We start from the raw sequence: 26,165 nt of genomic DNA, 5'->3' as shown, positions 1-26,165 counted from the left end.
GGGGGGGGGGTATGGGAGAAGGGGGAAGTAAAGGGGGAGGAGGAGGAGGCGGCGGCTGCCTCGTCTAGTCGCCCCTGCGCTCCAGCGGCGGCGGGGGGTGGCGGTGGCGGCCGGCGGCGGCGGCGGCGGGGGAAGGGGGCGGAGAGGTTTGGGTAGCTGCTCACAGCTGGACTCAGTGGAGAGAGCGAGGAGTCCCAGAGAGTCCTGGAGAGGGAGTCTGTGAGTGCGAGCGCGAGGGGGACCCCTCTCCGCGGCTCACGCTCCCCGGCTCAGCTTCCCCTCTCGCGCGCGCTCTCTCCTTCCACTCGTACCGAGCTGCTGTTGCTGCGGCTGCGGCTGCCGCCCGAGCCGGGGCTGACCGGCCGGCGGGGGAGCCGCGCGGGGCACAGGCTGCTGCGGCTGCGGCTGCAAGACAAGGGGTGGAGGAGGACGCTCGTTCGGGGCTTGCTACCGCTGCTCCGACTGCCGCGGCTTCGCTTTCCCTCCGGCCTCTCCCAGGGACTGTGCTGTCTCCTCCGGGCTGTCCGGCGATTTGGAGATCCCCGGCTGTCTTCAACCTGCTGCTCGCCTACGGAACTGGATTTATCACCCAACTTTCCAATCTCACCCCGGCCAAGCCGGCACTTGGTGCGAGCTTCGTCCCCTCAACAGACTCGGCTACTGGTCCCAAGACGCTGTCCCCCCGCGTCCCCAGCCCCCCAGTGGGGGGGTCCGTGTTTTGGAGGGGCGGGTGGGGGGAGGGAAGGGGACTTAGGTGGGGGTCTCTCTGTTTGACTTCCTTTTGTGGGGACCTGAGAGGACTGCGGAGCGTCTCCGGGCACCCAAGTGCTCGATGACCTGGGCAAGAAGCCGGCACAGCACCTGGTGAGAGTCCTTTCTTTCCTCCTCCTCCTCTCCTTGGCCCTGCCGCTGTTCCCCCGTTCTCTCAGCACTATGCCCGACTTGAGGGGTGGGGGCAGCAGGCTCAGTGATCGCTTGTGCTTAGTTCTTGGACTGGTCGGGAGGATTGATGGGCTCCTGGCATCTGAACCGCATCAGGTTGCTGGGGATGATCTAGCGAAGGGGAATGGAGCAGGATTCTGGTTATCTGGGTTACCACTGGGGCTTCTAGAGGTGCTGAGATTCCTTGGCTGCTGTGGACTAACAGTTCCGCCATTCAACTGCTTGTGACTTAAGTTTACGTCCTAGACTTTAGAGTGCCTGTGTCTTGTATTCAAAAGAGAGTGTGAGGTGTGTGTATGGTAGTGAACGCAGTGGTAGTGGGAAAGGAGAGATCCGTTAAGAGAGGCATTTGGGGGAGCAGTGCGAATTAACACTGACTTTTTGCAAGCCTCCCCTTAAAAGGAGCGTGGGCTAAAGGAGACAGGAAGAAGGGACTAGTAGAGGCTTTTAAACCCTCTGAGTCTCATGATTTCCTTAGCCTCTTCTGGGAACAACTTTTCTTGGTCTGTTTGAAGGAGACTGCTGGAGAATGTGAACAACATATTTGATCGAGGGTCCTGGGATTGTAGAAGACTTGAATTATCCTAAAAGGAGATGCACAAGGAAGCAACTATTCCTTATACTGAATAGAGGCAGAGAGGAAGTGTTGAGAGTTCTCACTATTACGGAATGATGATAATAATTTGTTATTAAAAGTAATAAAGGGGTCCCTTGTACATGGGGTGGGGAGAAGCATATTTTTTCTTCCTGGGATTATTAGGCTCTCGGACTAGTTTGGCAATGTTCAAAGATCTCTCATTCACTGTATTCTACATTCCCTCCACCTCCGCCCCCCCTCCCCAACACTCTCTCTTAAATCAGTTTCAAAAGGAATCTTGAATCCCTTGTCTTCTAGCAGGATTGAAGAACGACTTAGTTTATAGGGGAAAAAGGGATCTCTAAATGGGATTTTTAAGTCTTCTCACTTCCAGAGACTAGTTCTCTAATTTTTTTTGTGTATTGGAGTCCCAGGAGTCTGATAGGATTTGGCGGGAAAGCGTTATCCGATCCTTTCCAAGACTGCTAGCCATTTTTTTTTTCACCTGGATGCTGCTGATGGAGTTTGGAATTAAACTTTTCATTGATTGCCATGCCTCAGAATTTCCGGCAGGGGGCGCTGAGAGCGAGCGCTCTGGCTTTAGAGAGACCGCTGTAGGCGCATTTGGTAGAGACATCAATAAGCAAGCACTTTGAGGGTCACTGTCGGAAAGGGACAGAGGGCAAATCCTGCAACTGTTTCATATTAAGGAAAGACTTCCACGTTGATCGGAGAGAGCTGTCAGTGCCTGCATGTAGAAGGGAAGAGGATGGTGTCTTGGAAAATACTGTTAGACTTTGGTTTGAGCTTGATGCATACAGTCACAGACAATTCTTGTGTGGGTATAGTTTGTAAATGTTGTGTTTGCTCAGGAATAAATTGAAATTTCATCGGTAAAATGTTATATTTAAGTTTTTAAGATGAATGCCTACGAGGGAGTTGAAAATTAATGAGCTGGTGCTTCTTGTATTGTGTACGGATATTTAATGTTTACCTCCTTACAGATGACATTTAGTAGTTGGGAAGAGTTGTATTATTGGTTATTTTTGGTCGCAGCAGTTATGCTATTGATTATTTTTAATGGAGGATTTAAAAATATGCAGTCGACATTAATATTAGGGTATTGACAGAATTGCTTAAGAATATAAAACTTGAAACACATTTTTTAAAATAGAAAAACATAGCCTTGGACTTAGCATAACGCTTGGTTATCCTTAAAGAAACCCTTTTGAGCAACCAGTATATAGTTTCAATGAAGAGAAGATATGCAAGCTGGTAACAGCCTTTTAAGTTTGTGGACAAATGGGGCACTGTTTTGGGCAATCAGATGATTTTCATTGACTGAAACATTTAACAAATCATTTTATTAAAATACCGCTGGCACGCCTTAAATACATTGCTGCAAAAGACTGAACACAAACTCTTTAAAATGTTGTACTTAGTTCAGTTATGATAAAATATACTTTTCTCTCTCTTTGGTTATTTTTTGCAAGGAGTAGACAAGATTGCTCAAAATCTCTAAAAATTTTCAAGTAATTTCTTGTCCATTTAAAAAAAACATAAAGAAGTAGCCAATTATCCTTACTATGTCTGGTCAGCCTATTCTTTTGAAAAAATGTTTGTGATGGAAGAGTAGCTCATCCTGAACAATTTTGTCATCAAATTCTACAAGTGTGTATATCTGCATATTGACTGTATGTATATACCTTTAAATGCATTTATGTTTTAGTTGTTTGCCTTAAGAAAACAAATGGAAGATTTGATGATAATAATCTTTTTATGACTTTTACTAAAGGGGACCCTCTCACTTAGTTGTTTTAATGGTGAACAGCTGCAAGACCCCTGCTGAGAGAAAAGCTTTTACACTCTTGGGTGGTAAAGCTTGTCTTTGTCCAAAGGGGGGATTTTGAAATGTTGAGAAGTACATTAGGATAAATGCTTGTTATAGTTCAGCTGCATTTTCCATTTGAGACTGTTTATTCATATTGGCATTTATTAACCTCTAGAGTCAAGTACCATAAGGTTTGAAACCTCTTCCCAGTAGGTGTTTGTTAAGAGATGGGCGGGAGGCATAATGTCAAAGATGTGACGGAGCCATTGTCACAGACTAATATGCATACTACTACAAGAGTGTCAGACAAACTGCCTCTTGACTGAACTTATTTATGCATAAGACAGTTCATTAACTTGGATTTATCTTTTTTTGGTCTTGTTTGTCTTATTAGGTCATTGGAATTAAACCTTGTTTATTATTGGACATGCATTAAAGTATAGAAAATGAAACTCTGGGACCCAAAAGTTAAAAGATGTAAAAAGATCACAGTATAAAACAGTAGAAAGCAATCATCAACCACAGTTAAACTATTAAAAACCTGACATGAGGAATTACATTGGATCACCAGTTTAAAAGTGTCAGCAATATATAATGCATCGCTAAATGAATTACATGGAAAGAATATCTCACAATCAAGAGTATAGTACTTTATAAATGATAATTTTCATATAGCCCTCCTATATCCTACTTGAGCCCCCTAAAAAACTTGATTCTAAAATTCCATTTTCATCTTTTTATATTGGAAATAATAAAGTTGCCATAGTTACTTATATACATTGATAGGAGGCTTTTGTAATTATAACACAGATGTGTCAAGGAAGTTCTTATTTTTAGTGCTAAATAACTATAGAATATAAATTAAGTTTCTATTCAACTGTTGAGTTAGACAAATTTTTCTAATTTGGGAACTGAACTTGTCTCTGCCTGTAAAGGAAATTATAAGAGAATATATTCACTTATAAACTTGGCTAAATTTTATTTACCATATTTAACCAATATTTTCCATAATCAAATATTTTCTAGTAGCTTTCTTTTTACCACATATTTAGCAGTTCTGTTGATTCATTTGCTAATTTAAAAAAGCATTTTGTCCATTGAACTGCAGAAATGACCTGCTAAAGATAGGTGGCAATCTGATATTTCTTATTCCTTCAAAGTTGAAGTAATCAGGTAGCCCAAATAAGCCAGGAGAGGAGTATCTCAAAGGGAAATAGTTTTTTTTTTAAGCCAGCCAAACAAGCATTTTTTAAAAGTTTGTACTTTGTAGACACTGTGCTACACACTGGGAAAGCAAAGAAAGACAAAAATAGTCCTTTTGCCCTCAAGGAGCTTAGGTTCTATTGGGGAAATGTAAATAAACACAAGATATATACAGGGCAGTTGAAGTAGACACTTTACTGGATACATTTCACTTACTCATTTTTGTGTCATAAATTTGTCAGGAACTGATTAATTCTAGAAGCTACTTAGTATTTGACTAAGGGGGAAAATCTAATGTGAACTAGAATACCAACAGAAGAATCTGAAATCTCTTAAGATTTCTACCTGCTGAAAGATTACACAAGACTTTTTGACGTGAAAGCTAAGCAAAATTTTCAAATTCTAGAGTCAAGGGAAAGATAACTATTGTTTTTAATTCAATACATATACACTTTCATTGACAATTAATCTTTGCCATTTGAAGGGTATCAGGTCAAATAATCTTCATCTTTCATTCTTCAATAAATTGGAAAGCACAGAAATTTCAAATACAAGTTATGTCTCAAGTGTAATATAGCGTTTGAAATAAAATGTCATTAAAACAGTGCAAACTGGAAATTCGCAAAACTGCTACTTATAAAAATAAAAATCAGAAACAGGTGCGACTAGGTGGCGCAGTGAATAGAGCACAGGCCCTGGAGTCAGGAGGACCTGAGTTCAAATCCAGCCTTAGACACTTAACACACACACACACACACACACACACACACACACACACACAAACCTAGCCATGTGATCTTGGGCAAGTTACTTAACCCCAATTGCCCTACCTTCCCCCCTCCAAAAAAAAAATCAGAAACAAAAATTAAGCTATATTCTATACAGTGTTAGTAGTCAGACCTCAATAGTGAAGGAGCTAGGTGGCTTTAGGTGGTACAGTGGGTAGTGTACCAGGCTTGGAGTCTAGATCTGAGTTCAGATCCTGCCTCAGATATTAACTGTGTTATCATGAGCAAGTCACTTACTTTTTCTCAGCCTCAGATTTCTTATCTGTATAATGAGCATAATAATAATACCTGCTCGCAAGAGTATTTGAGGGTCCTATGAGGTGTCATACATACATAAAGTAATTTAAAATGCTATGATGATGGTGATGATGATGGTGATGATGATGATGATGATGATGATGATGCATTTATTTAACACTAAGTGCCAGGCATTGTGTTATATTCTGGGAATATGAAGAAAGACAAGATCATGGTCTTTGCGCCTCAAGGAATTCATATTCTAATGGGAGAGAAAGCATGTAAATAACTGTGAAGATACAAAATGTATGGAGTGGAAATAGCTCATCTTAGATGAAATGCAATAGATACGTTGTTGCTTGTCCTTCGTTTTCAAAGAGGAACCGTAACATCAGGAAGGTGATGCCATGACTTTCAAGTGAATTGGATTTAAGTGAGGGAGGACTGTGCAAAGTCACCAGTCTCACTTTCTCCTATAGAGCCATATGGACCCAGTGGCAAGATATACTGATAACTGGAGATGTTCTGTGATACAGTGGGAGAACTTGACCTTTTTAATCCAAGGTCTTTAACAGCTGTCGATTTGATGGAGGCAAAGGCCATTCAGTGATTAAACTAGGTAAGAAATGAGGTATAAAATGGCCTCTTATTAGTAAAAAAAAAAAAGTCAATTTGGAAGGGGAAGACCCTCAGGTTTCTGGCCAAAGCAGAAACAGTTGCTATTTACATTCACTTTGAGCCATCAGGGCCCAGACAGTGACCAGGCAAGACTTGGTTTAGGACCTATCAGTCAATGAAAGCCAAAGTGATTTAGGTTTAAGGCCTGGTCCTCAAGAGAGAAATCTAGCCTGTTAACTACAAGATATCTTGGGAAGTTTCAGTGATCAAAATTTGCATTCCTTTGGGCAGAGCACCTGCATTTAGGTGTGTGTGTGTGTGTGTGTGTGTGTGTGTGTGTGTGTGTGTATAATGGGTATTGTACCCTGTGTGGACAGAGGGAGAGGAAGGAGGAAAGGAAAGGGTAGGGGAGAAAAGGGGAAGGAAAGCAAGGGAAGGGAGAGAGGGAAAGAGAAAACTGGGAAAGGCCTCTTGCAGAAAGTAGAATTTGAGGTGAATCTTGAAGGAAGCCATAGGAGGCAGGAGGTAGAAATTAGGAGAAAGAATATTCCAGGTTTGAGGGGACAGCCAGTAAAAAGGCCCAGATTAAGCAGATGAAGTGTCATGTTTGAGGAGCAGCAAGCATGTAGGACAGTATTGCTGGATTGTAGAATACAGTATAAGAGGGAAGGGAGTGCAGTCTAAGAAGACTGAAAAAAAAATAGGAAGGAGACAGGTTATGAAAGACTTTTAAGTGCCAAATGGTACTTTATATATTTGCTCACGGAAGTAATAGGAACCATTGGGGTTTATTGAGGAGATCAATGACATGGTCAGACCTGTATTTTATGGAAGTCACTTTGGCAATTGAGTGGTGGATGGACTGGAGTATAGGAGGTACTTGAGGAAGTGGGACCAACTAGAAGACTATTGCATTAATCTAAGTATGAAGTGATAAAGGCCTGCACTGGGGTAGTGACAGTGTAAGAGGAGAGAAGAAGACATAGAGGAGATATTTTGCAGAGGTAGAAGTGATGAAACTTTACAACTGATTGAATGTATTAGATTGGTGCAGGTGAAGAATCAAGGTTGACAATGAGGTTATGAATGTGCTAGGAGAATGTGGTATCCTTTACAGATAAAAGGCAAATTTGGAAAGAGAGAAAGGTTTGGGTTGAAAAATAATGAATTCTACACAGATAATAAAATCAGGAGAGAACATCAGGACATTTTTTTCATACTCTATGTTTTGGAATTTTTTATTGATTATTCATTGTAGCACTTTAGATGGGCATAAGAATAATTCCAGGTTTTAAAAAAAATTTGCATATTGTTCATAGTTGGCACATATATTGCTTGGTTTAGCATAAGGAACACTATAAATATAAGCCATGCTACCATAAATATTTTATATTACATAAAATATAAATAATAAACCGTATGTTTGTATCAGTATTTGCTGAAAAGTTTTTTAAACAAAATCTACACTCATTTTTACTAAACTCTAGAAATCATAGAAATAAATGGACTACTCTTTAATATAATATTGCTTATCCAAATCCAAGTGCAAAAATTAGATGTAGTGGAGAAAAGTTAGAGACCTTTCCTGTAAGATCAGGGCTAAAGTAAGGATATACATTATTACAGCCACTATTTAACGTAGTGCTAGAATGCTGACTATAGCAATAAGACAAGAAAAAGAAAATAAGCAAATAACCACAGGTAAAGAGAAAACAAAATTATCCCTTTTGCAGATGATATAGTGTATTTAGAGAGGTAGAGAGTTAATTAAATCAAAATAATAACTTCAGTAAAGTTGAAGGACATAAGATAAAGCCACATGAATCATCAACATTCCATTATGTAATTAACAAAACCCAGTGAGAAGAGATAGAAAAAGAAATTCCATTCAAAATACCTTCAGAAGTTGTGAAATTCTTGGAAGTATATCTTCCAAGATATATCCAGGGACAAATATGAGTCTAATTATACCCTCTGCAGAAATAACAATAGACCCAAATAATTGGAGATACCTTACTCATGAATAGGTCAAACCTATATAATAAAATTGAAGAAAAAAAACTACCTAATTTATTTAATGCAGCACAAAATTCCCAAAAGAGTATTTGATACACGAAGGAAAAAGTAGCAAAATTCATATGGAAGAACAAAATGTCAAGAATTTCAAGGATAATGATAAAGAAAATGTAGGAAGGCAGGGTGAATTGTTTCAAATGGATTATGTAGCTTAGATATTAAAAGTCTCGTTATAAAAAAATTAGAGAAACAAAGAAGACATTACCTTTTGTGTCTATTCAAAGGGGAAGAATTTGTTAGTAAACTAGCATTATCATGAGATAAAACAATTAAATTTGATTATATAAAATAAAAAGGTTTTTTTTTTTTTAACAAACAAACCGATGTAGTAGAAATTAGAAGGGAAACATAATAGGGGAATAAAAAAAATGTTTCTCTGATAAAGGTCTCATTTTCAAAATATATAAGGAAATAATTCAAATGCATATGAATAAGAGCCATTCCCAGTAGTTAAATAGTTAAAGGATATGAATAGGTACTTTTAAAAGGACCAAATTCAAACTATTAATGACCCTATAAAAATGCTCTAAATCGCTAATTAGAGAAGTGCAAATTGAAGCAATTTATACCTAACAAAAATAAGAAAGAGGAAAATGACAAATGTTGGTAAGATTATAGGAAAATTGGTACAGCGGCACACTGTTGGTGGAACTGTGAATTTGTCCACTCATTCTGGAGTATACTTTGTTACTATGCCTAGGAAATTATCAAACTATATACAGCAGTGACCCAGTTATATCATTGCTTGGTCTATACCTCAGAAAAATCAAATGGGGAAAAAAGATCTATATGTATAAAACTATTTACAGTAGTTCTTTTTTTGTAGCCAAAAATTGGAAACTGAAAGGATGTCCTTTTATTGGGGGTGGCTAAAGAAATCATGGTAAATTAATATAATGGGATATTATTATGCCATAAAGATCGACAAAATGGACAATTTCGGATGAAACTTGGATGACCTTGATGAACTGAACGACATCCCAGAGAAAAAAATAACTAAAAAAATTTCAGAACTGTGATTTGTGATAAACTGTGTCCAAAAGAATGTATATGAAGCACACTGCCTGCTTCCTGACAGAAAAGTGATGAATGTAAAATGCAGAAAGAGAAAGATTTTTTAGATATGGATAATAAGGGATGGAAGGAGAGGGAGAGAAGAGAAGGGAGAAGGAAAGAATATATGGTCTTTTGGGGAGCAGGGTCCTTCCATTATATATTGTTATGCACCTCCAGAAACAAGGTCATCAGTTCCCCCTCTACACTTTCCCAAGAGGAGGATTGGCAGCTGGTCCCCAGTGCATGCTCTGGGTGGGGTCTTTTGTTATGTTGGCAAGAAGAAAACACCTCATAGAATGGCACGGAGGTTGGAAATAGAATATAGAGTTAAGAAAACTCATTTCAGCTCATGTAGAGTACATGAAAGAAAGGCTATGAAATGTTTGGAAAGGTATTGGAGAAATAATACTATATTTATTTAGAAGTCAAGTAAATTAAGTTCCTGATACCCAGCATGAGTGGTACTTATTCAATGTTTGTATACATCAAAGGAAGTGAATTAGTTTTTAATATTCTGAGGCCAAATTCACCAAACGTTTGCCAAAATTTTGCATGTTACCCAGTCTGAATAAAAAAGAGAGAGAGAGTTGGTATATATGAATGGAAGAGAGAAAATGTATTTAACACTTCTTGATAAAAAAATAATATCGTTCTGTTGTGTCAGATTCTTTGTGACCACATTTGGGGCTTTCTTGGAAAGACTGGAGTGGTTTGCCATTTCCTTTTCCAACTCATTTTATAGATAAGGAAACTGAGGCGAACAGGCTTAAATGACTTGTCCAGGGTCACATGAGTGTCTAGTAAGTGTCTGAGGCTGGATTTGAACTTGTTTTCCTGACTTCAGACCAGTGCTTTATCCATTGTACAACCTACTTGCTCCTAAAATAATATGCCCCCAGAATAATGTTTTGTTAAGTCAGAAAATACTATGTATAAGAAGAATTTGGTTCCTATAACCTAGACATACATTAAGATTTTGCTTCTGAACCCTGGACACATATTATGTCTCCTTTATTATGTAACTGTATATTCTTAAGGTTTCTATAAAGAAATAATCTACAGTTCTGTTTCATCACTTGTTTCCAGTATAAAATTGTAGCTCTTTCTTCATTTCCTAATTCTGCTTTGTCTTTTGCTATTTGACACAGTTGTTTTCTTGATAAGATTTTTTTTAAAGTCTAATGGTAGAAAAAACTAGAACAGAGACTAAGAAATCATGCTAAAACCAAGCAAGACAGGGAAATTTATATTAAGGAATCTCATAACCAACCAGGCTCTTGAATCATGACAAGCTTCAGCAGTTTCTTTAACAGGATCAAGATTTAGATCTGTTGTAAAACTTTTAACGATTATAAAGCCAAGAACATTGTTTATAACTCATGGCATAAAGCAAGATAATTGTTCCGGAGGCTAAAGTTTACTTGTCCAGCAGATATTTTAATTAAGCTGATGTTCACACTGGTGTTAAATGTAAGTATAAGCCAATATAATAGATTTGCTTGTACGATATATGTGATTTAAATCACCATGTATTTTCTAGATGTTGACCTGACTGCACACAACTGAATATTATAATTACCAGAAAGTCTTTCAGTCAATAAATGTTTTAAAATTCTTTTTAAATCTTGGAAATTGTTTTGTGCATGGATTAACCTGATTTTTCTGTAACATTAGTTTTTTTAATGGGAACTTCCAAGTTTACAAACTCTTGACTTATGCATACAAATGGCTGTCCAGTCAACACAATGCAGCTAGATTTCTTTTCTACAACAGCAAGCAGATGACATAGAGATTCTCTTCTTTCTGGATGACCAGAAACATAAAACTCATTTCCCATAGATATATTGCATAAATTACAATTAGGCTCCTAGGCTAAGCAACAGAATTTTCTGTAGCTCATTAAATAGCTGAAGTTGTATTGAGTTTAGTAGGATCGATATCAACTATCACAGAAATAAGTAAATATACATTTCAAGTTCTAATTAATCAACTTAGAGCAAATTTTTAGGGAATAACCAATACTGTAAATTGGGGACTTAGTAAATAAATTGAGCTTCTAGAAGAGTTATAAATATTAAAATAGATTTAATAAATACTTTTAAAATTAACGAATGACCTAAGAAATGGAAGCTAACAATGATATTGGATTAGAGATTTTTGAGTTTATTTGGGACTGGAGTATGTTTATGAAATATGATATTGAAACAAAGCAACCAATATTCTATCCAAGAAAACAGCAATCTCTCTCAATGCGACCATCTCTCCCAAATAACCCCAAACACCCGCAATGAAAAGGGGGAGGTAATACATGGTAGTATACATATCATATGCTCAGTGGCCCTAGTATACTTTTCATTTTTACTTACTCTTTGCAGTTATTTCAAATTATTAGAGAGGAGGTTTATTTTCTTTCTGAGATGAGACTAATAAACACTGTTAATCAACTGGATTTATAGCCTGAAGAACCTAATACATAATCTCTAGAGTTAGTGTAAATTAAGCCTTCAGAAGCATAAAGATGGATCCTATTATATTTCTTGGACATTATATTCTGCCTTTTCATTATTTCTATAAAGTCTACTGCCAAGACCAATAGATAGCAAGGTGATCTGTATATCTATATTAGTTAAGCCTCTGCCTCCCTAAAAACTGTCAGTCCCTGATCTGGAGTTAAAGCAAAGCTTTCTTTATAGTGTGTAAAACAACCAAGTTGATTAAATAAATACAAAGAGTCAGCCTGTCCTTTGGTATTTTGTAGACCACCAAGCCCCAGCTCTTTGGCTGGATTTCCTTCATTTTTGCCTACTTTTTCTAATCTTGTATACACATCCTAAGAAAAGAAGTTGTTAAAGACCGAAAATAGTCATTACAGGAATTTTGGCTGAGACTTTCCCCAAGATGATTTCTCTTCTGGATATATTTCATTTTCCCCCTTTCAATGCTAAACTACTAGAAAGAATTGCCTGCACTCATTCTACTCCCTTAGCATTCACCGACCTTGCATCTCCACTGCTGTACTGAAACTATCTTATAAGATACTGGTGATCTCTTAACTTTTTTGTCTAGTTATCTTTTCTCAGTCTTAAAATCGAACTCTCTTTAGTTGTTTACAGTGTTGATGGTTTCCTCCAGTTTACTCTCTCCTCTCTGGTATTCTACTACTCTGCTCTCTCTTGATTCTACTCCTACCTGTCTGATTCATCTTTCTCAGAGACCTTCTCTGTTCATATATCATATATCACAACTTTTTCAGCCATATCACAATTCATGGGCATCCCTGTGATTTACAGTTCTTTGCCACAACAAAGAGAGATGCTATGTATTTTAGAACATATAAATTCTTTTCCTTATCATCTTGGGAAACAGACCTAGTAGTGGTATTGCTAGATCAAAGGGTGTAGGCAGTTTAATAACTCTTTGGGCATAATTCTAGAATATTCCCCCAAATGGTTGGATCAGTTCACAATTCCACCAACGCCTCTTCTAGATTTCTAGCTGTCTGCTGGATATCTTTCCTTGGATGTCCTATTGGCACCTTAAACCAATATATTCCCCTTTAAACCCTGTCCTCTTTTAAACTTTCCCAGTTTTGTGAAGGGCCAATCATCCTAGTCACCCTTATTTGTGACCTTATAGTCCTTGACTCTTTCCTTTCCCTTATCTCTCATTGATTTCCTTTTTTCTTTTCCCCGGTGTTGTCTTTCAGTGTTACCTTTACAACATCTTAAACATTTTCCCTTTTTTTCCTTCACTCACACATTTCAGGCCCTTGTCACCTCTCACATGGGCTATTCTAAGAGGTTCTTAACTGGTCTTTCCTCTTCTGCTCTCTAATCCATCTTCCACACAGCTGACAAAATAACCTTCCTAAAAAACATATCTGTCACTTCCCAGCTCTAAAACCTTCAATAGGTCACAACTGCCTCTGGGATAAAACAAACTATGCTTGGTATTTACTTAAAGCTCTTTACGATCTAGCTCCACCTTCTTAGTTAGCTACCTACTGTCCAACTTACCTACCTACCTGCTCTTCTTCATGGAATGTACTTTCCAGCCAAATTGAATTACCAGTTATTTCCTGAAGATAGCATTCCATTTCCTACCTGCTTGCCTTTGTACAGGCGATTATCCCCCACTCCCTTCTCGTCTCCATTTCTCAGAGTATTTATGTATCTTTAAGGCTTAGCTTCTATGCCATATATTCTTGAGATTATTCCCTATTTGTTAGTGCTTTTTCTTTTTTCCACATTATTTAGTATTCATTTTATCTCTTTCCAAGCTATAATCTCCCCTGCTTGACTAGTATGTAAACCTGTTGAATGTAGGGACTATTTTGATTTTTCTTGGTATCCCTAGCATAAAACTTTATTTCTCAGTAAGGTCTTTTAAAAGATATTGATATTTTTGTATTTATATCACTTATTTCCCAATATATTTCAGAGAGGGAGAAAGAGAGAGAGAGAGACAGAGAGAGAGGAGAGGGAAGGAAAATATGTGTCCATGTATGCGTTTTCCCCTAGGCATCATTTAATCAGGTTTCACCCCCCACCCCATCCTGATATCAGTAATTTCTGTATTTAAACTGCAGGTTTAAAATAGTTCTTTGGTAGTGAGACATGGATGCATTACTTGACACTAGATTACATCCTTCCTGCTTCAGTGTTGTCTTGTTGGCAGAAATGACTGTCTTCTGCTTTCCTCTGTTATTTGTTGCTGCTTCCATCTGCTTAATGGTATTAAAATCATCTACTCTGTCTGCTCTGCCAAGGGGACTTCCTAAACTCTCCCTTGGGCACCTTAGTTTACTCATACCAATTGGCTTCCACATGGTGACTTTATGGGGGAATTTGTATTTTGGCAACTTTAGTATATGTTCCAGATATAGCTAGTATTTCTTTTGAACTCTGGCAGAGACTAATTGTTGGTTGGTGTTTTAATGTATTATTGCATTGGTAATAAATACTTTTATCCAGCCCTAAATGTCTGCAAGCATTTGCTTTGAATGATGCCTAATTTCTTTAGCTTTTGCAGCCATATGCAAGAGCTGAGTCTATGAAAAGAGTTTAACATTCTTAATATTTTTTCTGACATGGTTGTATTATAGCCTTGCCAAAAAAACGATCCTTTTCACCAGCTCACTCTCTACCTCTTTTTCTTATTTTCCCTCTAAACTACAGATGCAGACAAGAAATAAAATAAATAAAAATACCTTGTCTGCTCACCCAAAATAAATCATTATCCATTTTTAGTGAATGACTAGACATTTGAAAGGTTAATTTAACATTCCCTTATGCTGTTCAGGCAGAAATGTTGTGGATTATATGACTGTCCTTGATTTCTCCTTTTCTTTTCAGTTTGCTAATAGGTTAGCTTCAAGGGTAGCTTAGATAAGTTTATCTTTTTCTATTTCCAGTAAATTGTAACTTCCTGGATTTCAAGGATGCCTATTTAGGGATCTTTTTTGGTCTATTGTTGGGTAACAAAGAATTTTGCTGGTATTGTGATGTGGGAAACATGTTAAGACATATTTATCATCAATTTTTTTGAAAGAAAGGGACTAGAAAGTTCATTTTTATTCTTTGTTGGCTATTCCTTGTATTAGTAATTCATTGGTAGTTGTGGTTTCTGATTAATTAAGTTTACAGTGTCAAAGCCCAGGGTTTTGAGTGAAAAGCCCTGTGTTCAAATCCTGGCTTTGCTGCTTATTACTTTTGGGAACTGGGACAAATCACTTAACTTCTCTGGCCCTCAATTTACAATTTCATAAAATCAGAGAGTTGGACTAGATAACCTTTAAAGGTGTCTTTCAGATCTAAATTTTCAATCTTGTATCCTAATTAAAAGTAAAAATAGTTCTGGTATATCTGACCCTGATTTATGCCCTAAGATATTTTTTTCCAAGTGGGAAGCTAGGTGGCTCAGTAGATAGAGTGCTAGGTCTGGAGTCAGAAAGACTCATCTTCCTGAGTTCAAATATTACCTCAGAATCTTGCTAGCTCTGTGACCCTGGACAAGTCAATTAACTGTTTGCTTTCAGTTTTCTCATCTGTAAAATGAACTGGAGAAGGAAATGGCAAACCACTCCAGTATCTTTGCCAAGAAAACCCTAAATAACACAAAGAGTCAGGCATGACTGGAGAAAAACAAACATTTCACTTGATTTTAAGAGTTCCCTTCCCTTCTCTCCAGAGCATCCAAATGTTGACATGATATATTGACTAATGATAGTCTATAAAATTCATAGACCTTTTACCACTGTTGAACCAAGGTGAACAAGGGAGAAGGATATTAAATGTTTACCCAAATTTGGGGAGAGTAAATGAAATCCATTCCATCTTCTAATATTAACTAGACTTATGAATTATTTTTTTTCCTGATGAGATCATACTGGAAAGGTTTTTGGATAGTATTGATGAAAGAAAATCCTTTCAAATTTATTCTAGAAGAAACTAAATGTTATGGAAGAAAAAAATCCATATTGGAAGGGAAACCAATATATAGCTAAGTCACCTGAATAAAGTGAGGTGACTAGACATTCTATGATAGACAAAGATAGTGCTGTCCTTTCTGTTTCTCTGGATAATGTATTTCTATAATATCCTTTAATAATATTTTCTCATCTTCTGGGTTATTGTATTTTCCTTTCTTTAGGATTTCTTTGACCCTGTCTTTTCTTCTCACTTGCTCTAATCTCCTCCTTGATCATTTTAATTGTTTTTTAAAAATTAATTTATTTGTAGTTTTCAACATTCACTTCCATAAGCTTTTTAATTTTTCTTTTTTTTTTGGAGGGCAATTGGTATTAAGTGACTTGCCCAAGGTCACATGGCTAGTAAGTGTTAAGTGTCTGAGGCTGGATTTGAACTCAGGTTCTCCAGACTCCAGGACTGGTGCTCTGTTCACTGTTCCACCTAGCTGCCCCATAAGCTTTTGAGTTTTAAATTTTTTCACCCTTTCTCCTCTCCCCCTTCACCTAGATGGTGTGCAATCTGACAGGCTCTTCATATACATTCATATTAAACATATTTTCACATGAGTCATGTTATAAAGAAGAATTAGGACCAATGGGAGGAACTACAAGAAAGAAGAAACAAAACAACAACAAAGAGAGAGCAAATCGTCTGCTTCCATCTGCATTCAGACTCCCTAGTTCTTTCTCTGGATGTGGGCAGCATTTTCCATCATGAATCTTTTGGAGTTCTCTTAGATCCTTGAATTGCTGAGAAGAGGCAAATCATCAAAGTCAGTCATCACACAATGTGGCTGTTACTGGGTACGATGTTCTCCTGCTTCTGCTCACTTCACTCAACATCAGTTCATATAAGTCTTTCTAGGCTTTTCTGAAGTCTGCCTGCTCATCCATTTTCATTGTTTAATGGAAGGCAGGGGTAGTGAATATAGGAACATCTTGGAGTCAGAAAGACCTTGGTTCAAGTACTGTCCCTGACACCTTCTAGCTATGTGGCAATGGGCAACTAAATTAACCTCTCAGTTGCCAGGCAACTCTTTCAGACTATAAGTTATTCTCTATATGCTTATCATTTTGATTCTCCTCCTTTCCTCCCCACACAACTGTAATTTCCTTTCCTTTTTACTGTCACCATGCAAAATTTTCCAGATCCCTTAGTCCTTAGTCTATGACTAAGGACATTAGTCATATGACAACGTCCTTAGTCACCACAACAATACCTTTGTCTAGCACTTTTAGGTTTGCAAACTGATTTAAATTTAATTCTCACATACTTATGAGGATTATTTATTTATTTCCATTTTACAGAAGAGGAAACTGACACATTTAATTGAGGTTATGACTTGATCAAAGACACATAATTAGCGTGTGCCTGAGACAAACCTAGGGTCTTCTGACTTCAAGTCCAGAGCTTTATCCTCTATATGATAGCGTCACTTGTCAATGAAACAGAAAGCAAAACAAGCATTTTCCTCCTCTTGGGGAAATAACTTATGTGATTATATATGAACAGATTACAAGAATGTTTCTGACATTAAATTACATCTGCCCATCATTTGATAGTGGTCTTATTAATGTGAAAGTATATTTTTGTTCACTATGTGATATTGTATTATAGGGGAAAAAAACTGCTAAAGGTCAACAGACATCTTTTTTGTTTCTTTTTGACTTGGTTTCTGGTAATGCACTTTGAGAAAGAGGACCAGAGGTAAAATTCAACAAAGCTCTTTCACTTTGCTTCTACCACCTTTAGAATCACTATGGATCTCCCCACCTTGATGGTCTTAGGTCAGCTTAACTATAGATGCTTAGCATTTTCAATTAGTGTGACTATTTAAAAAAATCCAAGAAGCTTATATGTAATAAAACCAACTTGTACACATAGAAGTAGCATAAAATATGGGATTGAGATAATGTCTAATTTGAAAAAGGAGCTGATCTGGATTTCTAGTGGGTGTGGGAAACCTCAGTGAAACACTGGTATCCCTAAGATGATAAAAGAAGAAGAGAAGGACCTCTCTCTAGAACTTTGTATAGATAGTTGAACAAGAATTCCACAAGATGAGAAGGCATGAAGGGATGGCCTCCAGAGGTAAGGTCAGGGATCCACCAAAGTATCAGTGCTTCAGGACATAAAAAGAGCGGCATTCTCCCAAATGTAATTATGTAAGTTAAAGTCATCCCTTGGGTAATAATAGTCACTGGGCACATCATGTCAAACAATACAAGTTCAAACAGCACATTTTTGGCAGTCAAAAATTTTTAAAGCAGGTTTCATCTTCAAGGCCTTCAGGATATACTTTTGGTTTGCCCATACAGGTGAAATTCCCTATTCTATAACCATTGGGTGAAAATAAATCACTTGGATGAAAATTGAAGGCTACAAAATAAAAATCACTTCAAGGTTTAAAACTTGTGACTTTGAGAAATTTCTCCAGAATTTGTTTCTGGGTGATCATTTCATAAAAGTTTGCTCCATATAAAAGAAGTCATTTAAAAATCATACGGTCTTTCTTTCCTGTGGCATTTCCCTTTCACAAATAGTAATAGCGCAAGTTCCATCAGACACAATTGTACCCTGGATAGTCTTTAAATATTCAGCTAACTTGTTGAAAGTGAACAGGTCAGGGCCAGGAGCCCTGAAGCTCAGCAGAGCTGTAAAGGGCTCTATCTCAAATCCTTGAAATTGTAAACCAATGAATGGCTCATGATAAAAAGAGGGAGAGTACTCAAATGAGCACTTTGGTAAAATTGAGCAATGAAACTTTTTGCAAGACTATCTATTGATGAAACAATTATTTATCGAAGTGGGCTCTAGGCAGTGAAAGACACTGACTTGATCCATTCCCTTTGAGAAAATTGATTTGGCCAATGTGGGGACAAAGAATACAGAGAAATGGACCTTAAGCTTATAATTGGTAAACTATTTCCCACAGGAAATTGTGAAAGCTCACTGACAGCTCAAATTAGGGATTTCCCTTCCCTACCTTCCTCCTTCCCTATGTAATATGGGTTTCAGTAGTAAACCACAGTTTGTAATCACATGCAGAGAAAAATTAAATCATTTCTTTTGTTAGGAGATAGATGAGAAAGTAAGAATTGATTAGGAACTAAAGAATACTCTTTCATTTGAGGGAGGACTTAGGCTTTGTTGGCCTTTCAATGGTCTCACACTGACTTTATGTTGTCCTTTCTATTCCAGTTGGAAGAATCAAAGTCCCCTCATCATTAGTGTAGATCTGTTGATATGCAGGGAAAAAATCAGCAGGGTAAAATGTAGACTTTATTTTTATATTTTTTCACTATTTTACCCAAAAATATCAGAGAGAGGTAGTTTAATTCTCCTAGGGATGCCTGCCATCAGTGATGGATTGACTTTGGGTATATATAGAATATAAGCATTAGGAGAGAGAGTCTCACACTGAATAATGAAGATCCCAGCTGAACTCCTGGAGAGTCCCAGTTCAGCTTAGGTCTTTTATGAAGCCGGAGTTGGCTCTCCTCCACCCCCTTTCCTCTGAGAAAGCAATCATTTTTGCAAAAGCAATCACAGCACCAATCGTTCCAGTCATCAGAGAGCCTGTGATCTGAAGAAGAGCTGTGAAGCGTTACGATTCAATTTGGTATGGGAACATGGTTCAAATAGACTGGAACAGCCTGCTGGACTTCCTGTCTGAGTTGTATCCATTATGGCCAATAAACAGCAGTTACAAGTTTACCTCAAACTATCTGTAATCATAAGTCTCTATTCCTTAATTAGTAGGCAGTGAATATTGGTGACATTAGAATCAGCTTTGATGAAATTCTGAACTTTCACCCACCCACCTCTCAATGTGCTTTAAATAAAACTCTATATAGACACATGCATGTGTTCATGTGTATGTGTACACACACACACACACACACACTCACACTCCCTGAAAAATTGACTTTGAAGTTGGTCCAACCATTGTTGACGGTGAAGAGTAAAACATTGTGATTGGTGGTGTGTCAAAAATATCATTAAGAGACTTAAGATAAAGGAAGCAATTAGTGAGTTGCTCATAGCAAGACTAATGTCAGAGACCCCTCAGGGCTAAGTTGCTTTTGTGTGGTATTCCTTAATTGCACTTTTGAATGAAGACTGGGTTGGTGACTGGGCTTAATTAAGCTAACATGACTAAATTTATGAAAACAAAAGAAAAACATTTAAAAATAATGAAAAGCTGCATCCTTGAAAAATGATTTTTTTCTCTCATGCACATCTTCAGGTAAGTTTCTGCTCTCTCTCCCCCAACCCAAACCTAGCCTTTGGGCTGTCTTTCACTGGAACTTTGGCAGAGGAAGAATGATTTTGGCTATTTGTGGAATGAATTGAATGTGTTCAAATTTAAATCTATCTAAGTTGAAACACATTATAAAACTCAAAACAAAACATCTTACAGGTCAATACAAACTTAATCCACTCTGAATTTCTAGTATATATGACAAAAGAAGGCCTTTGATGTATAAAGTACTTTCATTATTTAGTAAAAAAAAAATGTTTTTACTTAAAAGTATTAAGCTTTTAAGAAACAGTGGGAGGCTGGAGAATCTCATCTATGGAATAATAATTAGGGACACATTTTAAATATGTGCAGCTTATATGTGTTGGAAATATCTTGCTTTATTGAGCTATTGGGTATTTATTGTCGGCATATGCTCCGGAGAGAATAATCAATTGCATATTGTGAGTTAAAAGCTCAATGTGCCATTTTAATGGAGGCTTGGGGCATGTTCTTGAAAAACAGTATATTGATTTTTATAGATTTCTAAAATGGAAATGACTTAAAAGTGACTGTGTTTGGAGGAAATGAACCAGCAAGATACAATAATAGTTTGATCCCAGTATTAATACATTTTAATTATCCTCCGAGCCTTTAATTTGAAGGTGAGAGATTAGTTGCCTGTCAGACAACATATAATCAAAGACTTATGGAAACACATTCCTTGGAGATGCTCACCCAGGAAGATTTCATTATGTGGATCAGATATACAACTACTCTATCTGCGTTCCCAAGTTGTAAGCCAACTTGTAACTGGAACCACCACTATTTGAATTTCATAGCACCCGTTTACAAGTTGAAATGTTCTGTTGGTAGCTGGGCTATTTTTAACAAGTTTAAATGTATCATGTGATAGACAATATCCAGCATTCCCAAATTAGTATCAGTATCTTAAACATGGTACTGCTAAGTATTTAAGACTCATAGAATGCTTGAGCTGGCAGAATCCTTAAAGATCATCTAGTCATATTGAGCATCTAATGTCATAGGAGAACTAAAATGAAGAAATAATAAGAATGAATTTCTTCTAATAATGTTTGTTCTCAATAAGAAAACATTATTTGTAGGAATTGGGGGAGGATAAAACTTGATTGTTCACAAGTAGGACAATAATCTTGGAGCAATTTATTTTTTCTGTATGCAGTATATACCTAAATATGTAGAAGACAATAATATAGGACCATAAACTCAAGAAATCTTAGATTCTTATTAGTATTGGAGCAGAGAACCAGGTTCTAATGAGATCAATTAAAATCAAATCAATTTAATCAAATTCAAATTAGTCAAATAGGCTGATTTATAAATTTTATATATATATATTATATAAATTATAAATTATTTTGGATGGGAAAGTGAAAGGGAGATTCAGAGTAGTAGGGTAGGAAGGGCACTATAAATCTCTGTCATGGTTGACTTTTTTTCCTGCTGTGTTTACATGAGACAGTGTTATGTTCTCAGCCAAAATTAGGACTCCAGAGCCAAAGGTGATTGGTTATCAAAGAAATCTTTCATCTGTGGAAATGAGAAGAGGGGATCCTTTTACAGCTTACTTGTAGCATGTCACTTTACTTGTAGCATGAATCTTGAATTACTCCAAAGACACAAGACCAATTCCCCATTAAAGGCACTAAATGTGTTGAATGCTTTTTATTTTTTCTCATAATGAGTGTTTCCTTAATAAATTCATAATTACATTTCATTTCTGTACCAATCAGTTAGCAACTGTAACCAATTACTGAATATCTTAAGAATGTTTTCTTTTGGTGATAGAAACACAAAGTGCAGCACAGGAAAAGATAGACTAATTTTCAAATGTTTGTTCTTTGTAGTTTTTTCCACTAGTTTCTCTTTCAAAATTACATGTGGAGGATTGGGAGTAGGTTTTATTTGAAGGAAAGGAAAATTGAGGTTTCCTTGAGTTATAGTACTGTCCTTTTGTTTATTGAGTGCTGGCTATATCCTATTTCATACAAGTATTTCAGAGAATCACAGAATTGGGAGGTCATCTAATTCATCTTCTTACCTCCAGGCTGGATTGCATCTAATTTGTTCCAGAGATAGCCATTTATAGTATTTGTAAAGAGAGGCATGTAAACTACACCCCACCCCCCACAAAAAACCCAACAACAACAACAACAACAACAACAACAAAACCCTCAAGGAAAGAAAACTCTAACCAACAGAAATCCCCTAGAGGATTATATTGTACCACAGTAGTTTTTTAAATTTATTTTTTATTAAAAGTGAATATGCCAAAAGCACTGTTGCCTTGGGCAGGCCTTATATTTTTATATTAGTACTATTTGGTTCTAGGGTTCTGGAATCACTCACTTCAATCTGTATAATAGATTATTGATAGTTAAATCACAGGAGTCCTATGGCTATCTTGGAGATAGAGTTCAGGAACTTTATTTCCTCAGAAACCTGTATCCCAGATCATAAGACATGGCAAAAGGAGTTGCAAAATGGAGGCCTTGCATAGAGTTATTTGGGCTTTCCAAGGAAGTCACCTTCTGAAGAAATTAAGACACTGGCTCAACTAAAATCGTTAAACCATGGTCTGACCAGGCTGAGTCATTACCCCAGGAATAAGTTTGATGTACTGTGGTCAATGTTAGGATCCACAAATGCTAGTAGGGGGCTTCAAGGCTGCTGTGTGCTACTTCTAGGGCATAGTGTTTCCAGTACATAACCATGGGCACGTATATGGGTATACAAATGAGAAACTCTGTTCCTTGAGAGATTGTGCAGAATACAAAGATAAAGAATATCTAGATAAATTAATGGATGATAGATCCAAAATGTTCTATTAAAGAAAGCTTAGGGTATGTTCCTTATGCTTGAAGACTGCTAGGTTACCCTTTCTGTTTTTCCCACCCCCACAATATTCTGTGTTACTCTTATCAGAGAGAGAACACTGAATTAGATAGATTGTGGAATTAACAAAGTCCTGTGTCTGAACATTAGACTATATGAAAAGACCTCCAGGGAAGGAGATTCCATAATCTACTTTAGTTGTGAGTTTCTATTGTGATACTTTAGTTAGGACACTGAAAGGACAGCTTAATTTTTAACAAATGGTTTCAAATATCAGAAGAAAAATGGAAGATAATGAAGGATGAATGATGAATATACCTGAACCTGCTTGAAACAGCTCCTATAGGAACCATCCCTGATTGATGCCATCAGGTCACTCCACTATTTGCAACCTAGCAGCATTTAAATGCATAATTGATGTTTCTTTCCTAAGTACTTATAATTGCATTTTAACATGTGTATGTTTGTTCTGTTTTCTAAGTTATATTGTAAAATTCTTGAGGATTGGGATCCTTGTATTTTTCCACAGTATAGTAAAATGCTCAGAAAAGTGTATATTCCTCAAAAAACATTGATTACTAATTTAATTCAAGTGTTATCAGTAAGTCTTATAAGAACCATAGTAATTAAACAAATTATTCCAAGTGATACATGTAAATATTTTTAAAATCCTTGTTATTTATACTGTACTTTTAAAAGTATATGCTATAAAATTAATTCCATTCGTATTTCACACTCCTCCCCCTTTTGATAAAAAAGGAGTCAATAGTTCCTTGGATATTGTTTCAGTGAAAACTTTTGACAGAAAATAAAGGGCATTTCTATAAAGGAACCATGTACCAGTGAATTCTTTTAGAATTAAAAAAAAATTAGAGATTTTGAATGTTACTTCTTTTCTTATCACTGTGTTCATGTTAAAATTATCCAGAAAATTTTGTCTAACCAAAGAAGAATATGAAATTTGGGACATCTGATATGAAGTCAAGACTCTCTACTAAGTAATATGCATGTAGATAGATAGATAGATAGATAGATAGATAGATAGATAGATAGATAGATAGATAGATAGATAGAGTCATGTGATAAAAAATGAAACAAGCTAGGGAGGTAATACATTTATTCTAGTGATAAGCAGACATGGGCCAAGAGTTTGATGTCTCCAAACATGACACACACTCTAGGTAAAAGGGAGGGAAGGAATTCCAAGTAGTCATTGATCAAGTGGTTGTAGGGACTGTAATGAGAAGGTAGCTGGAGCTGTGACTATTGCAAGTCCTTTTCCATTCCCAGCTCTGTAATTCCTCCATCTCATTCACATGACTTGTTACTTTCTTCCTAGGAATGTATCAATCACTGGGTATGTGATAAAAATACTGGCTTTGGAGAGGGAAATTTAAGCATGAGCTCTTTTGGTTGATGATTTCAGGGGCTTCCTAAGCCTCTTTTTAAAACATAGCCATCTGTATTAATAATAGAGATGCAGGGTGGTGGGAGTGAGTATATATTAAAATAGCTGTAAAAATAAAGTAACAAGATGAAGATACCTCTTTTACTAAAGAGAGAAACTGTCCTTTCCTGTACACCTTTTCTTCTTACTGAGCAGCATTAGAAAGGTGAATAAGTAATCAAAGTACAAGTTCATAAAGCTCTATTCATACTTAATATCTGAATATAACTTTGTAACAAATGTAGATAATGATATCTTTGGCATAAAAGACAGAGTTTTAAAATTTAATGCTAATGTTATTTTTTAACCTTTTGAATTCATTAGCACAATATTTTAGAGATGTGCATATATACATGCATATTACATGCAAACACACAGTATAGTATATTGCATGCATGCACACATATAACATGCATGTGTGTGCATTGTGATATATGAAGATATCACTAATACACATACATGGGTAATGTATATGCACATATATGTATATATGTATGCATACATCTATACATGAAAGTATATTTCTCTATGTATACCAGAAATGCATGCACATGCATGTAAATATTGAAACAGGTTACACACAACCAGCTGATAATGGAGTGAGCAAGAAATGGAGGAGCATTCATTCAGCTGCTTTGAACAGAAGCACGCCAAGACTACTATGACCAGGCACTGGAATGGTGTTGACAAGCTTGGCAGCAAGAGACATGCCTGTAGGGGACTTGTCCTGGAAGCAAAGCTCATCTGCAGAGTCAGCTGGAGCGTCCTCCCTGCAGCAGCCAGTGCAGGCTCCCCAGGAATGGAGACATTCTCAGCTGGAAGTTCCTGAAGCCACAACCTGTTTGATGACCTTAGTGCTTTTGAAATGGGAAACATCTTTAGATAAAAACTGAAAACCAAGTGGATACAGTATTAGAGCAATCTGAAAATGTAAAAGTGAAGGATTTTTCCTCTTACCATTTTATTTCTCTTAGTCTACATATCCCAGAGGCTTCAGATATATTATTAGTCTTGGGCGAGTTTATTTTAGCCAAATCATTGGGAAGTTTCAGTTTAGTTTGTGCTCTCTCCCTACTAAAATTATTTCCTAGTAACTTAGCTGAATAAAAGTTATATTTCCTCCCTCCTCCCAACAGAATATAAGCCTTGTGAAGGTGGGAAGTGTTCCTTTTTTGTCTTTGCATCCCTGCACTTAAATGGGGCCTTAAACTTTGTAGAGTTTAATAGAATTGTGTTGAATTAGTACACCGTTTGTACTAGTTGGGATTGCAGGATCATAGAATCTCAGACCTAGATAGGACCTCAGAGTGTAGTCTTAAATTGAATAAGAATCCCCTTTCCAGTATAATTGAGACTACATCATCTGGATCATTGTACTCAGTCCCATTTTTGAGGAGGACCTCTGCAAAATTGGAGACTGGGGTAGAGATTCTTAACCTGGTATCTATGAATTTGTTTTACATTTTTTATGCCTATGTCAGTATAGTAAGTCTTTTAAATTTTGTTTTATGCGTTTAAAGACACTGTGCTGAGAAGGGGTCCTCAGGCTTCAACAAACTGCCAAAGGAGTCCATGACACCTACAAACATTTAGGAATCACTAATCTAGAGGACAGAAAAGAGGATGGAAAAGGGTCCCATGTGAAGATCATTTTGAAGAAAGGGGGAACATGTAGCCTGTGTAAGAGAAGATTTAAGGGTAAGGTGATAATTGTCCTAAAGTATTTGTAGGGCTGCCATGAAGGAAGAGAGACTAGTTTTTCTCCATCCCAGGATAGAGAACTAAAAGCAGTGACTAGAA

At 36.9% G+C, this 26,165-nt stretch overlaps 1 protein-coding gene across 2 annotated transcripts in view; it reads left to right on the top strand.

Annotated features, from left to right (window-relative positions):
* The first annotated feature begins 135 nt into the window (after positions 1 to 135).
* Positions 136 to 26,165, top strand: part of SEMA5A (semaphorin 5A) — a 679,502-nt gene continuing 653,472 nt past the window's right edge. Inside the window, exon 1 of one of the 2 annotated variants that reach the window (XM_069077034.1) lies at positions 136 to 864. The gene's annotated coding sequence lies outside the window, so the exon portion shown is untranslated. The remainder of the gene's footprint in view (positions 865 to 26,165) is intronic. The other variant, XM_069077023.1, reaches the window with a different exon arrangement.

This window comes from Petaurus breviceps, unplaced genomic scaffold, assembly GCF_028583685.1.
Source record: "Petaurus breviceps papuanus isolate PSGF00001 unplaced genomic scaffold, PetGlider_PUasm1.0 151, whole genome shotgun sequence".
NCBI lineage: Eukaryota > Metazoa > Chordata > Mammalia > Diprotodontia > Petauridae > Petaurus > Petaurus breviceps.
This window is presented reverse-complemented; position numbering and strand designations above follow the sequence as displayed.